The sequence below is a fragment of the Ambystoma mexicanum genome, chromosome 2p (genome assembly GCF_040938575.1).
Source record: "Ambystoma mexicanum isolate Mex_15411 chromosome 2p, UKY_AmexF1_1, whole genome shotgun sequence".
NCBI classification, from domain to species: domain Eukaryota; kingdom Metazoa; phylum Chordata; class Amphibia; order Caudata; family Ambystomatidae; genus Ambystoma; species Ambystoma mexicanum.
Window position 1 is genome coordinate 1,235,340,526 of NC_090923.1, and position 14,981 is coordinate 1,235,355,506.

The following is a 14,981-nucleotide window of genomic DNA, read 5'->3' on the forward strand; positions in this document are numbered from 1 at the left end:
AGTAAATAGCCAAAGGAAGACTTACTATATGAGGAGGGGAAGAATTGACAATCATGTACGGTCTTGTAGCAGGTTACTAGGAGGTTTTAGGTTGATCAAATGAGTGAGTCCATGTCATCTGGACACCACTGAGATTTATTTGGATTTTTGTGTGTGTGTGTGTGTGTGATTGACTGTTCATTGTATATATGCAAAGGTTGAAAGCAAACATTAAGAAACCCAATAGTTTTGTCTTGTGTGTAGTGAAAATGTTTTCTTTGTTACCATTGTAGACATTGAGAGCACATGCCCATACCCTCACAATATGCCTGGTGTTGAAATTGCATGTCCAAGTAACCATAATTTGCTAGGTTGTGCCAGGGTATCTTCACAAACTCGCAACATATTAAAGATATTTTCATCATACAGCAATATGCTTGCATTACCAGGTGCTCACACAATTTGTCAGCTTTTGCAATAGACAACAGAAGCTCACACAATTTACTAGGTTATTCAACTTGTTGGCCTTACACTTCCAGCATATAATTATATTGTGTTGACTTTTATAGCGCTTCAGGGAGATGGACTGCTTCTATGCTCTTTAATAGTCAATCAATGTTATTACTCACTGATGGTACTTGATTAATCACCCGCAGAAGCATGAAAGGCTTAGTTCGCCCAGCCAGGTTTTGAACTTGTTGCATGGCATCGTCCCATTCCTGAAATGAGCATGTTGCACATGAGCTATCCATCCGCATGAAACTAATTTCCAGAATTATCATTGTATGCTCAGGCCCTCACACCATTATTGCCATCACATGGATAAGTAGTCAATGCCATTTTCTAGATATGGACATCCTTGAGTCCGATTTAATTTATGGTGAATTGGTTTAAGAAAATGAAAACTTATACAACTACCTTCCATATATGGCATATTGTGCCATTAAACGCTCATGGGCTCAGTTTGTCTTTTCCAATAGGGCATTGAATCACCTTAAAGGCGCTCTTTGTAGCCTAACCTAACCTAACTTACTATAGCTGGGAACTGCCCCCTTATACCCCACCACCTACTCTGTGTATCCGTTTATTCCACATCCATGTTCCATGCTTCCTTTGATCCAACTAAGGAAAGCTGTTGGCTTTCGTTACCATTTAGATTGAGTGCGAAAAAGTTGGAGAAATAATGCAGCACCAAGAATGCCCTTCATGTAGATAATAATTAACATAAGCCTGTGATAACAAAAATGTGTTCGGGTTTGTAATATTGCTTTATAGGTTGTTGTCTGCTTATACATTTTTAGTATGGGTCATGTGGCAGATTAGAAGGACGCAGACACTGTGATGATATTTCCAATATGTGTTCATTAAATAATATGAATAAGGCCTATCTTTCCCTAGCATTATAACATACCTCAGTCATGAGGAAATGTCCAAATGAAAAAGTCTGTTGTCCAAAACCCTAGTCCTAAATGACACTACCACTAATCTAACAAACTAAGGTCAGGTGAATGACTCCCTCCTCCTGATGGTTTACTGGTCTTCAGTAAGTTCCTCTTAGTAACCAATTTTCAGATAGTCCCTGAACACCTTCTGTACCAACTCATTTAACTTTCTCACAGGGGTTTGTGGTGTGTCCCCTATCTTTGTGGACTGTCCTCCACAAGTCCTTTCTTGAACTTAGTTTGATCCTTTGGTCCAGGCTATTGGGCCTTGGGTATTCTTGTAAGTTATACTCTCTTAGGTGGGAGATCTTTTGGGGGTAATTAATGTTGCCCCTTATCAGCAGTGGTGTCTCTTCTATACCATTTATCTCATAGGCTTCTCTTGCCTTGACTTTACTGTATTTTCTCTCTTCCAATGGTAGTGTTATCCTTCTGATATTATTATAGTTCAAGTTCATCAATTTTATGTTCAGTGTTTCGTCAATCATACTGGGACAAGTTTTTTTCAATTTTATATACAGGGATTTGTCTATTTCACTGTGATGAGATTCTCTCAATTTTAGGGTTTTGTCAATTTCACTGGGGCAAGTTTCTTTCCCTTTATATCGAGTCCCCTGTGGCCTCCCAGTCCTTCCGTTTTCCCCATTACCTTTATCCTTACAGGGGACTGTCTCTGGGGTCTGCAGTCGCTCAAGACCATCCTTCCCTTCGACTTCTTTGTTGGCTTGCTCTCGCCGCCGGCCTACTTTTCTGATTCCGCTCGGGGTCCCGGTATTCCTTCTGCTACCTGGACAGGTTGCTGCACTCTCAACTGGGTTGTGTCGGTGCCGTTGTTTGGGCGGCCTACCCACCACAGAGTTGCCGTGGTCACTCCATCACCGATACCTGGGTTATCCTTCTCTCGGCCTCTCTACGCTGGCATGTGCAGGTTTTAGAGTGTCTGTTTCTAACATTTAGAGTCAATTTGAACTTTGTGGGCTCGGCGGCTCTGCTTGGTTCCACCTCCGTCAGGTGTTATGCTTACATGGAGCCTCTCCTGCTGGCATATGCGTCTATCTCATTGTCCTTCATTTGGCATGTGCTCTCTCTTCAACCTCCTTATTACAGGCCATTGGAGGTTTTCTCTTAAATTGACAGAGCCTCTCTCTTGATGAAAGTGACATTCTTTATTCTCACCTTCAGCCAATGTTCTGAATGTGGTTGTGCTTTGCATATAAGATTGGCCCATGTATGCCATCATGGGGACTGGTTTAGGGAGTTCCTCAGCGGAAAGGGAGTCCTTGTCCCCTACGAGGAGTCTCTCCCTTTGAGGTCCCACTTGCCTGACCCCTAGGGAGGGTCTTGCGTAGCAGGCTCTCTACCCTAGCCTCAAAGAGGAAGGCTCCCTCTTGAGGAGAAGTGAGAAATGACCTCCATTCGTCACAGTCAATAAAACATTATTTAAGTTGCACAGATTTAATAATGCTCAGGAGGAGCGTAATGCAGGGTAGTGAGAGGTGGATCCTGCTGTTTCACCCTCTGTGTAATATTGTGTAGAAACAGTTCTGCTTTTTAGTTGGGTCCGCACCAGTGCATGTTGGGAAATATCAAACTCACGCCTCCATATTACAGTGTAAGCTGTGCTCCGGCACACACACTCACCCCACACCAGACAGACACACATGTGCACATACATGTGCAGCTACACACACTCAACCAGTCTTATAGACATGCACACACCAAGCATTACATTCAAACACGCCTGTGCATTACATTTGAACACACACACAAGTATGCATACACATAAACAAAACACACATTTACCATGAGTCTTCTCTTCTCTTTGCAGGCAGGAGGCAGTGGGAATGAATTCATTCAGGTGCACAGTGGTATTCCCCAGAGGTTGTTGAACACCCGGGATGTGCCGGTGCCACATTGAATACCACAATGTGGTTGTTAAGCAACCTCTGGCAAGCTCTGCATTTTCACCACAGATGCCGATGTGCACCCATTTATGTTACCAAGTGGGAATAATCGGGTGTCCTGATTCGGGTTGATGCTCAGAGCAGAGTGCCAGCACTGCTGGAGCCAAGGGGGCGAACGGGGCACAAGGGGCAACTCAGGGGGGCAACCGACCCTTCTACGCCTCCAGGCCCACAGCAAAAGGTGCTTAATGGTCTAGAATGTGGTACGGCAGATGAGGAACATGGAATATTGATATGTGGTTTGTTCCCATGCATGTGTATGGAAGGTGGTGCTGAGGACATGAAGGCTGGGCCTATGACAAGGTGGAGCATGCCATTGCACAGTAGAAGTCTGAGACATTGGGAGACATGAAAAGTTGTGTGGTGGAGGAAAAGAGTGGGGCACCCATAGGCAGTGAGCATACCGTGGAAGGCAAGTTGGCTTTGGCATTGACAGTTCTGTACAATGGTGCTAGCGGAGACGGTAAGAATAATAACAGCATTGAAATGTAGTGCAGAGGGGAAAAAGGCAGAACAAAATGCAAATGTGGAATGTTGTGCTGTGGTGGGGAGATTAGTACATTGACAAGTGTGGGCTGGAGTGATGACAGAGGTCTAGGGAGCCGGGTCCTGGCAATATATAACTCGGAAGTGGGGTTAATAACGATTACTATCATGGGACAAGCAACATGGCATCCTGGGGAACTAATTTCAGCACTTTGGTGAGAGGTGACTGGTGTGTGGCAAGTTTAATAGAAGACTGACATTAAGTGGATGTTTATGGGGCCTGTGGCACCAGGTGGAAGAGACGTAGCCAGGGAAAAATGGGGGAGGACCAAGCAGTGGGCTGGAGAATTGGATCAGGTCGCCCAGTAGGGAGGGAATGGAGATGGCCAGGCCAGGGATGATGTGCTCTCCAGCCATTGGGCGGAAGCTGAAAGATGGAGGGTGGTTGGCAGATGAGCCCATTGAGGTTATCAGAGACTACCAGGAGGCCGATGATATTGGTAAAACTCTCACAATTACCAAGTGATACATTTCAGAGATCCACCAGTATGGATGCACAATGTAACAGGCTGGGGTACTAAACTTCTACATACAATGCAAACAACTAGAGAGGCCATGGCAAAACATTCCTTGGAAGACAGGATCCTACTTCGACAGGGTTTTAGTAAGTATGTGCTAATAGTCCTGGGAGGATAGCTGAGCGGCAACGTGCTCGCCTTGGAAACAAGACGACATGAAGCAACACAGGTTCGATCCCCGGGTCTGCGCTTAGAAACCTCTGGGTATTGAGTGTGTTATAAATACGCAACTAAGACATATTCCTGTAAAAGCGCCTTGATGCTCCCAGGCTGTGCGAGCGCTTTAAAAAGGCAAATAAAAAAAAATAAAAGAATATCTAGTAGGAGTGTCCTGGGGCTAGCCTAGAGCAATTTCTTCCCTGAGTAAGCCACACTATGTGATGTGCTCAACGAGCAGGCAAGCATAAAATGGCAGATGCATATTACGTAGAAATGATCTCCCGCATTTTCTGATTGAGTGAAGGGTGAAAAAGAAATGGTTGCATATAGAATTTGTAAGCAATTCTTTTTTTACTACAACTTTATTTTTTAACCATTACCTTTTGAAACACATACATAACACTGTGTCAAATTATAATGAAATCAACCTGAGCAGTAATATTGATAAAACCAATGAAAAATAACTTATCTAACGTAGAAAATATAAATGACTGGTCAGAACAGTATGGGATCCCCCAGAAACTCCATCAATCATTGAATTCCACTTCGCCCAACGGATTTCTTCATTGCCCAAGATTGGCAGACCATTAGTTAACTTACCTCACAAGTAGGCCTGTATAAACTTTCCCACAACAAATCCAAACCACTCATATTTTGGGTGAATCAACAAAGACGAAGCTCGGACGAACCTTTGGCAAATTAAGTCTGAAGTTCATCCGCATTATGTAAAGGGGGACTCGTGGTTGGATCTGCAGGAGAAGGCTTAATAAAATGGCGGCCATTTAGAGCAGTTCTTGGAAGAAGTATAAGGAGAACTAGTAAGTGAATGGGACCAAATCAGAGAGTGAGATTTAGGGTTGGTTTTGCTTTAAAACTCCCCCTATGCATCCGCTAAGAGAAATCGGGGTTATTCCCAATTGGAGTGAAAAGGCCGAAGCAGAGGGCAGTCCACCAAACAGCAGACTCTATCCCAATAATGAAGGCACACTTTCATTCTCGCACCATTGGAAAGAGAAGTTAGGCAGCGGTAATTTGTTGGGATTCTGCCCCACATCTTGCACCAACTTTACCACAAGGTTAAGAAACCAGTCTAAAATGGGCCTACAAGATAACTGGACTGTTTTAGGGCAGTGAACTTTGCAATGTCTTTGCATTTTTATGAACAGCCTGTGTGAAGGGTTCTACACCCAGGGCAAAAATGAAAGGCAAAAGGGTCCACTCTTGACATATACCTTTAGCTATCTTAATGAGATTTGTGAAAACATTATTTACCATAATCCCTGTGAAAGGGATTGGAAAATTCTGCAACCTGAGTTTCTGAAAGTTGGACCACAGCCAAAGCGGGCACTATTTCTCTTATGTATGCCCAGTTTATGACGTCTAGTGCCAGCCATGCAAGCTTTTGATTTGTGTGTGTTCCCCAATCTACGGGAGCTTCCACCTGCCTGATGTTGTCGTGCTTATTATGCTTTGTAATAAACCTTGTCTGGATTTGTTGGAAGACCTTCATTAACGGTGTGCCTACTATTCTGTGAATATTTTTGCATCACTATTGAGGAGTTTGATTAGGCAATAAAGGCGCCCAGATGCCTCCGGGTTCGGTGCGCTTTACAAGTGTCAAAATAAATAAATAAATAAAGGTCCCTTTGATTTGAGTTGTCAAAGAGCCTTCCCTTGAGCACATGACTGAGCTCAAAAGCAGCATTGAGTTAAATAGTTTCGATAGGAGTGGGGGCTAAAATATATTTGTAGTTTTGTTTAAAGAAAGGATTTGTAAAACAAGGGCTGGTGCGTTATGGTTTGGCGGGCATCTGATTGCCAATTCAACCTCCTCAGGAATGATGAGTGTTTCGAGGTCATTTATAGTCATGTAAGTGAGTTTGGGCAGCTAACCAGAAGATTAAAAATCGCTTGGTTTAGTGGGATTAAGGGAGAGTTACTCCTCAGACGCTTTATGGGATGCTTCAATCCCTATCCTGGCAGCGGCATCGGTACCCACTAGAATCTGTGAGACTCGAATCCAAAGATGCATCTTCATTTTCCATAGTTTGTCCGCTCGTAGGTTATTAGCTTTATTTCCTTGGAAATGATACATTTGCTTAGAGTGCCCATCCAGGTGTTCTTTTAAATGCCCACTGGGTGATCTTAGTCCCCGAAAGGCTTTGAATGACATTTTTTGCATATGATCTTCTTCTTTTGCCCATACCGCTACCTCCAGAGCTTGGCATGTTCACTCACTGTATTTTACAAACATGTCTGTTTTGCTAATGATCTCCTCTCTCATCAATGCTTCCCAGCATCCCAGACCTTTATCGGGTCCATTGACACCATATCATTCTCTTGAAAGTAACTAGTTCTGGCTTTCATGTGATCTATTCTAATGAGATTATTCATTGGAAACAGGTCTTTCAACCTCCACTCTGCCCAATATGGGGGATTAGGGGCTAAAACATGTGACGTAAAAGTAACCAGAGCATTATCAGAGAGGTGTCTCTGGCCTATTGTTATAAAGTCTCTCTGTAGTCAGTCAGCTCAGCACTCAGACACAGACCAGCTGTAGAGTCTCAGATTGGTCCAGGTAGAGCTTTATTATACATAATGTACAGTATGTACATAATCCTGTTACTCTCAAGTATATACAGTGACATTGACGCTTGGACAGGGACAGAGATGGGTAAATGCACTACATACAAGGGAGCAGACCCACCGGCCATTCTACCATACCCAGCTCAGGCCCCAACTGACATTCCGAGAACATTCACTCACAGATCCACACAACATTCTACTGAGCTGCTCATTCATACATCAACATTCTGATAGCAAGCACTCCAGGCCAGTAACAAGACAAGACTACAATATAAAACCTATTTCTACGGAGGACATCTTGAATATCAGGGATTTCAATATCACATCAATCCTTAAACACCTTTACGGACACAGGCATAATGGGTCCAATTGTCTTCCCCTGCTGTAGGAATCCTTATGCTTCTATCAACGCAAGATCTCTTAGGTTTCGAGCAACTGCATGAGGATTTTGGTCATCAGCTTGAGCAGGCGATAGTGTCTTATACATTTGAGGGTCTAAAACACAATTAAAGTCATCTCCCACCAAACTCTCTGCGAAGGAACTCAACACGATGAGAATGTTCTTGATAATTCATTCCTGGCTTCTTTTAGAGCACAGATCATTTTTTAAGTACTAGGTACTTACCCTCTTAGTAGCACGTTTTTGATGAAATTAGTTACTTCATGAAAAACAATAATAATAGCTTGCCATTTATATAGCCAGTTTATGCAATAGCCACAGCACGCCTTTTAGCACCACTTGCTAACCACTAAAGTACAGCAACGGGAAATCTCTGCTTACCATTCTGCATTCACCTTGGAAAGTGTCTGTCAAAAGAGTGACCGTGGGGGTCCATTACACCAAAACAATAATAGGTCTCAACTTGATGGGCTATTTAAGAGCCTGGACATTCAGAGCCTGTGTTTGTAGATCACCCGTCTAGAGACTCCTGAGAGCGCCAAGGTGCAATCTAGCCTTTATGTTTAGAGACCCCCTCCCCCCCACCCAGCTGGGAACCCGTCTAGAATTGAACATAAAACAGTAAAACATAATAACAAGAAGTTAGATTGTATACGTAGGAGAATAACACAAAGCTATTTACCATAAGCTGCAATAATAGAAACATACCCATTCTGCATCATAACTTGAGAACACAGGATAAAGATTTCTAGCATAGTCCGGTCCACTAAAGGGTCCCTGCCCATAACACACAATCCCGCGAATTCAACTCAAAAGAAAACATGAACATGTCTTAACTTCCTGGCACACAACTCCATAGGTCCCAATGACAGGGCAATGCAGATCCCTGATATTGATCATGCATGTAACAACGCATAGGAGCACCGGAGTGAGTAACCTCCAAGTACAAAACAAAGGGCCTAATTCATGGAACTTACTGTGTTGTACAAAGTGACTTTGCACTGCCAACAAGCACGTTGAACCGGCCCAGATTCACAGAGCGGCGCAAAGTGTATATGTGTTGGGCAAAGTGACTTTGCACTGCAAAGTACTCTTTGCACCATGCTGAAAGTTCCATGAACTAGGCCCTAAGTATCAAGGAACGTTAGTGACTCTTTTGAGGCTTCTCTTCCCACTGCGGTCCGGAACATGACTTCTCCTCTCCCTTCCACAACTCCCGAACCATCCACCTCTTCCACGTTTCTTGGTCTTAGTGGGCTCTGGCATCCACCCCTTCAGTGCCCTTTCCATGGTTGTCAGATTGACCCATTCCAATCTGTAAGTGATCATCCAGTCCGGTGTTGTTTCCTTTCTATTCGGAGACCTGTAGTTCCACTTTTCCCATTATAAAACTCGGACTACAAGTCCCAGAATGCAAAGAAAAAAAACAGGACTGGATAAGCACCTACAGATTGGAATCAGTCATGTTGGCAACTATGCCTTGGGTGGGTCCTCCAAATCTCCAGTCATCAGGGCAGACGTGTCGTCTTCCTTGAAAACACATTTGAGCCTGTCTCTTGTAGGTGAAGAGAGGTTTGCAAGAAAACCAATCCAAATGTACTGTTATTGTGTTAATGCCAGCTGGTCACAGCCCTCAATCATTTCCTTGTATTAAGTATGGCTATGCCAGGTGGTGCTATAGCGGTAATCTTTGCATCTCTGAAAATAATGTCTTTATTTTTCGTGGCCGCAGCCTTCGCCTGCTCCTTTTGCCAGGAGAAATGCACATGAGACAATATATCCGGAGTGCGATTCTTTTGTTGGTGAAATGTTGAGAATATCCTTTGTGTGTGTTCCAAGGTGAGCGTTGCTTCATCAAAGAGGCGCTGCACACATTCCTCTAAGTCGTGGCCCTGCACATGCTTTGGAATCCCCCTAACAACTAATGTTATTTTGGCAGAAGGGATTTCCTGCATCTTCCTGTTTCTCAACAATGGCCTCCAGTTTCGCCTTAGGCTAATCGGTTCTTTCGGATATCTCTGCCTCCTTCTGTGCTTGCTCACACAGAGTGCTTTCTATTTTGTGTTTCAGCATCCATGACATGTTTGGCCTGATCAGCCATTGATTTAGAAAGATTCTCCTCAGTATTTTGAAATCGTTCTGTTAATTCTCTAAGCATATTCTGCAAATCGATCCTTGTGGAGGTGGACTGCTGCTGGCTCTGAGGTTCACGGACATATGAATGTGTGCAATTAGATGCAGGGGGTTGTTTTTTTCACCTGCCCCAGAGCTTGTGTCATGGTTTTGAGATTTTCAGAGGCAGTGCCCTTTTGGCCGCCTGCCTTCCTGGTGCCTTTGCCATGAGGGCCCAGAGATGAGTACAATTACTTCTTGAAAAAGTGCGGGTGCTCAGATGATGCAAGAGCTTTGGTGTGTGCATCTCCTTATTTAGGAGGTTATTGGAACACGCCACTGGACTATGCCTTTGTAAATTGCCCTCTAAGCATTCTTGCATGAATGTGCAACCCAATGCACATTGGGGCTTTCCCTGTGCTATGGACGGTCCATTAATAATCCCACAAAGGAGGTGTGATCATACCATGCGACCCCTAAGCAGGTAGCATTGGAGTTGAAAGTGGGTGTGTTATGCAGTTAAGTTCCAGAAACTCTTAGCCCCAAAGTGGTATCAGGAAATATTATCCCCTTAAATATTATCGCCATATATATGGTCGCTGGGAAACGGCATAGGTGATATTATTTATGGGCATCATTTATGGGGTAAATGGGTGTCCCCCACTCCCTTTAAAAAAATATGGGGGTTGTGGGGATGTCCCCCACAGGTTACATGGGTTAATATCACCACAAAAATAATCGCCATTCTTGTATGCCGATATTTTTGCAGAGATATTAACACATGGAACCCCCAACGTTCCTTGTTAACCTATCTTGCACATTTTCTGTTATGTTTGTCGATATTACTTTTAAGCTCTTGGGACGGTAAATCAAGGCATCAGACTTCTCAGCACACTGAATACCAGCGGAGAGGGGCAGAACCCCATGCCGGCGTGCTCCACTGCAATCGAATTACGTCCTCTAAAAGCAGGATGCCAGCGGGGTGGGGTAAAAGAAGGGACTGGAACGCCTCTCCCCTCTCAATCTCAGGGATCAGCAAACCGGCCCAGCCGCCAGCCCACCTCCGGGTGTGATTGGCGCGCCAGAAAACATTAACATGCCACCAGGAAAGCCAACTCATAACAAGGGTGCAGGGCTCTGTCAAGCTCTGCTCCAGCTCAACCCAACTGCACTGCAGATGTTGGACAGAGGGGTCACTCTCTGGTACACGGGTGACAACACGAATCTAGAGCGCTCCTGGGCAGACATCCCAAGGAACACAACACCATCGGGTCTGCAAAGTCTGTGCCTCAATTGGTCCGTCAAAAACAGATTGACATCAACTTGTTCTGAGAGGATCCTCGGTCTGTGGGTGTTACAGTCCGATGGATTGTAGATCATAGAGCTGCAGAGCTCCATGAACTCACTGGAGCAAAGTCTACATGGCTCGACGTTCGGTCAGATTTGAACAGCTTTGTGTACATTATGTTATATCCAACCGGGGTCACAGGAGCTCGATCGATATTCCTCACCTAGCTGCTGGGCCTCAGAATTTCACACCAGCTCCTGGTAGTGAGGATTATGTCAGGACAATGATAATGTCATCTGTATGCTGGGTTGCAGGCCATTTAATCATGCTAGCGGTTCCGCTGCTAATAACTGGACTCACAGGCATGGTGGTTGGATGCCCAGAGTCCTCTAGCACGTGCACCAAGGATCTGTCTATATCTCATGGTGATGCTTCCCCCATGCCCACATATGTGTGCATGCAGGAGTGTCTACTCGTGGCTCACAGTAAGTATAGCGCAGCTGTGTGACACTCAGAGCACGTTGCTCTCTCACATCCCTTTTCGTCTACAACAAACACATGATTAAACCAACTTTAGGATTGTTACTCCCTAGCAAAGTTCTTGAGTTTCGCAGGAGGTCGAGTAGTCTTTTTGATGGTTACTTGCGGGTTTCAGGCGATGGCACCAGGTCATGGTATACTGGCACATCATCTTCTACCGGGATATCTACCTCCAGTTTCTTCTGATCTTCACCTCTGATGTGTACTGCTTGTGATAAAATGTTGTGTTGTCTGACTTCCAGCGTGACCAGGGGCTCCATCATGTCATTGATACCTGTGGTCAACTTAAGGTGAGATGACTCTCAGGTGATATACGATGACCCTCGCTGGGCGGTTATCATTCTTGTCTCATAGCATTCACCACCAGAGGTATTTTGCATTGAAGGGCAAGGAGAATTTGTTATGAGGTCTTGAGTTCTTCACCAATACTTCATCACCCACCTCAATGAAAGGTGATAGGGCTCCTCTTCTTGGTTTCTCTTCCTCATTCCACCTCGCCCGTTTGGCAGTGTATGACTGGACATCAAACGTCAGACGCCTCCTCTCGGGCACCATGGGAATGGTCATTCTGGGTGCTCTTCCTAGAAGGATGGGTGCTGGGGCAACTCCTATGATTGCATGGGGTGTTGAGAGGTATTCTCGGAGGAAATAGAGGATAGCCCTTTAAACATCTTCCTGTTCTTCAGAGTCAATCTGAAGGGTTTTATTGAGAATCCTCATAAAATGCCTGCACCCCCCTTTGCCTGGGGCCAGCAGGATCCTACTGTGTTTCACTCCAAGTCCATCAAAGAATGCTTTAAAGTCAGACCCTTGGAATGGCTGGCTGTTATCTGTCGTAATTACTTCCAAGAGGTCATGAGTAGCAAACATCTTTTCCAGCTTGGGGTCACACGTGACGCCGCCTTGGACACAGCTATTTTGACTTCCGAATATTGTGACTATTCATCTATTACCTTCAACATATTTATTCCATTGGAAAAGGAAGCAAAATCAGCACTCACAAACTTCCAGGGTTTTCCACCTCTGGCCATGGACTGTGTGGGTGTTAGGGCTTTAGCTAGGCCTGAAGACTTGCACGGGATGCAGCGTGGAATTATCGACTCAACAGTAAGTTACAAGCCTGGAACCCAGACTTTCTCCCTCAGGCAGGACTTGTCTTGCTGATGCTTTTGTGGGCCATGTGTAAACCAACAAAGAAAAACCCATGTACCACTCACACGCCTGAGCAATTGGACAAGAATCAATATACAAACAAAAGGTATTAATACAACATGTATTAACGTATGCAAAATATTAATGAAGGCACACTCACACAAGAATTTGGTATAAACAATGATTACAAAATGTTGGGGTAAATACATGTTCCCTCTTCCAAACGACCCACCAAAACCGTTATATCAAATATCTATCCACATTCTAACTCCAATCATCCGACAAAAGCTGCAAGTACCTCAGACATAAAATCCATCAATCCTATTAAAAAACATGACAGGGAATTGCTGCCCATCAGTGCCATTATGTTTCTTGTGGCAATGTTCATGTTACAAACATATTAATTTATAGAAGAACAATTTGTAACCAAGAGTTACTGGCACATAGCACAGTTATTAATGCCAGTGGTTGATGTCAACTCGAGTTTCAGCCCAGGCCTGGGTTTTTTTCCAAAGAGCCCGGCCTTCTTCAGGGCAAGAAATATTGTTTGGTGGAGTGGACAAATATCATTTTCATGGTTATATTCTTGCAACCCAATAGAAGCCACATTTGGCTAACGACTTGTATTTACCCCTGTGCTTTGTGAAGGTCACTACCATCCACAATTCACAATTCATAATTCTGTTGAATGAAGATGAGGGCGGACTGCTGTCAGCCTGCTTGCTCGGCTCTGCTATGTTCATACTGCTACTGCAGCGTTTTCTGCATCTCGCAGCTCTCAAGTGTCGTCTCTCTACAGACTGCACCGGTGTACTCGCCGGCTTAAAACTGCTGGTCACACAGTAGGCTTGTGCAACAGAAGCTACAGACCACAAGTCTTAGCTGACAGACGTGTTCCCAGAGGCTTGGGTATCACTTTTGACGCTGCAGGGAACAACTACTTTGACTTCCGGATAATGTGAGTATTCCTCTATTACTTTCAACGTATAGATTCCATTGGGAAAGGAACCACAATCAGTACTCACACACTCCCAGTGTTTTCCTTCTCTGGCCATGGATTGTATGGGTGTCAGGGCTTTAGCTAGGCCTGAAGACTGGCATGGGATGCAATGCAGAATTATCGACTGAACAGCAGGTTCCAAGCCTGGAACCAGACTTTGGTCTGGTAATAATGCCAGAAAGAATGCCAATACGACCATCTCCGGCCTTGTTACCATACTGGCTCACTTTGCGTCTACTGGTAGGGGCAGTGAACTACCGGCAACCTGCAAGGAGTTCAGGCCCCTACCGGCAGAGAAATCACTGAAGCACCGCCACCGTTAACAACGGTGCCAGTCCTTCAGTGGTTTACATGGAGTCCTATAGGACTCCATGAAATGGGAACTGTGTCATTAATATCCCTGTAACACCAGGATATCCGGCAACAGTAACGGTACGGCGAATCTGACGGTAACCCGCCGTAATGAGATCCTTTCCTTTCAGGCAGGACTTTGTCTTGCTGATGTTTTGGTGGCCCATGTGGTCTACCTTTACAACTCTATTTGTGAGTGAAGCCAAGATTACTATCTTTGATCCCCTTAGAAGGAGTCCATTCTCCATCACTGACAACTCCCCTTTTCTGTGGAAAAGACTAATGTGGCGATGTTGGGCCGACTCGGTCCTATGTTGATTATTGTTCACACAATTCTTCCAGTGACCGGAAAACATTGCCGACATGATACTTGAAAACAGTCATCAGCCTTCGGGGTTGTCTGGATCTCCTGAAGGGTCAGTGCTTTTGGGACCTGGCCCACCTAAACCAATTTCACGTGGAGTTCCGATTTCGCTGCCAACCTCAATTCACTAGGTATCGCAGGTCTGGGGTGACATGAGTTGAAATCAGCCAGATTGCCTGCTCCAGGGCGATGATTCATGATGAAATCAAACTCCTGCCATTGCAGAGTCCACTTCTCAATTCGAGGGGGCAGACGCAGAAAGGAAACATTAAACATTGGGATTAGTGGCTTGTGGTTAGTAAATACTTTGAAGGGACTTCCATATGGTGGCAACAGCCCGAAAGAACCAAAATTGCCTTCTTTTTAATTTGAGAGTATCTGGACGCAGGTGAAGTTAGGTCTCGACTCATGAAAACGATAGGCAGAACCGCGCTGTCCGCCATATATTAAATCAGAACAGCGCTCCGGCCATGGGGGTTGGCATCAACTAACAGTCCGTCAGTCTCCTGGGATCTAAATTATACATGTTAATGTCATCAGTCAGTGCATGTTTATTTAGGTACCTCAAAAGCGTCTTGCT